Raw genomic sequence first — 3,543 nt, 5'->3', positions numbered from 1 at the left:
TTCTCTGAGTTCTGTTCAGGTCCCAGAGTGAGTCAGGCTCCAGCTGCCCCAGGGCCTTTGCACACACCGCTTCCTGTCCTAAAATGCTCTCCTTGGCTTGTTGAGCTTGCGGCTGGGGACCTTCAGCTCTCAGCTAAACTGTCATAGTGACTCCCGCAAGCATGTGCTGTGAGATAGGCAGCTGGCCCTGCCCTGATGGCAGACTTGTCTGGCCAGAGAGGGCCAGGCTGCTTGGACAAGTGGCCCTGGTATATCATGGCCACCTGTCCCGGTCCCAAGCAGCTGACAAAAGCCACCTGGTGGTAGGGGCAGCCAGCCAGGGCCAAGCGTGCTCTGGAAATGGATCTGAGGAGTCTGGTGTGGGGCCAGGGGTCAGAAGGGGAGAGAGCCATGCTGGGCTCCCGGGCCTTCCTGGCTTTTGCAGGTGAAGCTTGAGTCTGCCTGGGACCAGTAAGTAGCAGCACTGGGATTTGAACCCAGGACCTCTGGCTAAAGTGGCCAGGCACATACCACACAGAGCTGTGAGCCAAAGCATGCTGGTCCCTGCTCACTTCACCACGTATGAAGGGCTAATGTTCCCGTCTTGGTAGAAAAGATTTTATGCAATGCTGGGGATCGAACCCAGGCCTTTTCCCTGAGCTACCTCTCCAGCCCTTTAAATTTCTGTAATTTTTGAGGCAGGGTCTCCCTAAATTGCTGAGGCTGGGCTCGAACATGCAATCGTACTGCCTCAGCCTCCCAGAGTGCTGAAATGACAGGTGTGCACTCCCGTGCCCAGCTTTGGGGTGCTTCTGACTTGAAATCTCATCTCTGAAGAGGAGGTGGGGGCTCCGGGTGGAGGTCTGTGGGGGCAGAGGGCATGGAGGGCCCTGGCATTGCCACAGCAGGTGGCCCCACCCCGGTGTGGGGCTGACACTAAGCTAGGGCTTATCACTAGCTATGGGATGGATGGGGGCTGTCGGGGTAACCCCAGCATGGAAGGACTCCAGTAGGGTGGGATCCAGGATGGAGGAGGACAGGGAATTTCCTTTCCTTTCTGCTTTTGCCTTCAGGAAGCAGCCCCCAGCCCCTGGGTGATCTTGAGGTGATCCTCCTGCCTCAGCCTCCTGAGAGCTAGGATTACAGGCATGCACCACCACATCTTCCTCTTGAATCTGACTGCCTCTGACCTCTGACCTCTGGCCCTTGACCCCGGGCTCTGCTTGGATCCTCACTGCCTGCCCTGGCTTGGGGCTGTCTTCCTGGGGCCCCTGCTCTGCACCAGGCTCTGCTCCGGCAGCCCGATGACCTGTCCAGGACTCAGAGTGGCACCATAAAGCCGGAGAGCAGGCATCACTGTTCATTTGAGGGCCACAGACACCTGGGCTCCATCCGAGGGGTGCAGACTCAGCTGACACAGGAAGAGGGTCCGAGGCAGTAGGGAGTCTGATGGCCGGTGGGAGCTGAGAAGTGGGTTTTCTCCCATGGTCTTCAGTTCTCTGCCTCCAGAGATTGAGGTGCCTCCTTTGCACAGGAAGCTCTGTGAAGTCGCCACCTCGGAGAGGAGAGGGACCTGGCTTGCTCCTGAGCAAGATGCCGTCTGCGTGGGCTGAGGGGCAGCTTCTGTCCTACTGCCCCCACCCATCCACCCCTCTGCCACCCATCTACCCGTCACTGTCCTGTACATCTATTAGCCATCAGTCCATCCATCCAGTCTGTCACTTAGCCATCCATCCATCCATCCACCATCTAATCTCATTAATTCTTCCATTTATCTACTCACCTAACTGTCCACCCATTCACCTATTTATACACCTATGTATCCACCAATCCATCCAATCCATCACCCACCAATCCACCACCAATCTGTCCATCCTCCCATCCATCCATCCATCCAATCTCTTATCCATTCATCCATCCACTCCCTCTACCTATTTATCCATCCATCCATCTGTCCATCCATCTCTCCATCCATCCTCTCACCTATTCATCCACCTATCCATCCATCCATCCATCCACCAATCCATCACCCCATCCATTCATCCACCTGCTCCACCCAGCCTTCCATCCATACATCCACACATCCATTTCTTTTTTGGTACCTGGGATGGAACTTGGGACCTTGTGCTTGTGAGGCAGGTGCCAGAACCACTGAGCTAAATCCCTGGCCCTTACATCCATTTCTTTTTCTGAACTAAGAGGTGTTGAGCCCTCTCCTGAGCTGGGACCTGAGCTGGAAGCTGGGTACAAGTGCTGAGCCACACCTGGTTCCTGCCTGTGGGTGCTCAGCCTAGGGAGGAGACAGAGTGTGAGAACACTTCCTGCAGAGGTGGGAGGTGCTGTCCCGGGAGCCCCTTCCCTGAGGAGGGAGCCCAGGGAGGAGGAAGAGTTGGCAAATGCCTCCCCACAGCTTTTGGGAGAAGGTCCAGATTTCTGCATGTTTAGCCTTCTGTCGCCTGTGGGTCCCAGTGTAAACGACACCTCCTTGGGAAAGCTGTCCTCGGCCCCTAGGCTGGGGTCCCTGTTAGCTGTTGTTTTGCATCCTGCGTTATTCCTGGCATTTGTCACAGTTGAGAGGAAGTAGTTAGTGGATCGTATGCGTATGCGCTGAGTTTCTGTCTCCCTGGGTATCATTCCCAGCTGTGACTCTGTCGAGCTCAAGCTCGGCGCTGGTCGGGGCTCCCTCAGAGCGTAGGGGCGCAGTGGGGTGAGGAACTGTGCGACTGTGTCCTGGTCGCTTGCCTTGGGGGTCCAGACTCAGGGCTGGGAGGGCCGTGATTGGGCACACTGGGGAGGGTGCCTGGTACACCGGGGCCTGGCACTATGTAGAGACTCTCTCGGTGCTGATTTTAGCTGATGTAATGAAGACATTCTTTGCCCAAATAGGAATTTAACTCACTTTCCTGAGATGGTGCACACACAAATGCGCACACGTATTTTGTTTTTGGTGCTGCTAGGTACTGAACCCAGGGCCTTGCACATGCTAGGCCAGCACCCTGCCCCTGAGCTGCGTCCCCAGCCCCCTAAGATGGCTTATAGAGGTGATACCTCCTGGGAACTCCTTGCTGAGCTGGACCTCATATCCCAGTAGCATCTCCAGCTGCAGGTATCACAAGACCTGACTCTCAGAGGCTTAAATCATAAAGCCACCTAAAGTTTGCCTAAAAAGAAGGCCAAGGGCAGTGTTTGCAGAGCTTATTCAGCCACAAGTCCAGGGTGAGGGCCTGGGTTGGTCTCTCTCTGATTCTCCCGGTCCATCCTTCGTGGTCACAGATGGCTACTCAGCTCCATGGCCACCTTCAAGGTGCCAAGCTTGCTGCCACAGTTCTAGGCTCCATGTCTTCATTGGACCACATCCTCAAGTGGGGAGGGAGAGTAAGGGAGGTGAGTGCTCTCCCCTGAGCTGCTCCTCTTTTTAGCAGGGAGGAAAATGTTTCTCCAAGGCCCCAGTAGACTTTTCTTTATATACCATTGCCCAGAACATGATCACATGACCTCTCCTAGCTGCAAGGGAGGCTGGGAAAGTGAGAATATGGCTGGCTATGGGAGCCTCAGTGATGGAGG

The sequence above is a fragment of the Heterocephalus glaber genome, unplaced genomic scaffold (genome assembly GCF_053883595.1).
Source record: "Heterocephalus glaber isolate CG9 unplaced genomic scaffold, H.glaber_assembly_v1.0 deba00001479, whole genome shotgun sequence".
NCBI classification, from domain to species: domain Eukaryota; kingdom Metazoa; phylum Chordata; class Mammalia; order Rodentia; family Bathyergidae; genus Heterocephalus; species Heterocephalus glaber.
The sequence above is the reverse complement of the archived record's forward strand: the minus strand, read 5'-3'. Positions refer to the sequence as shown.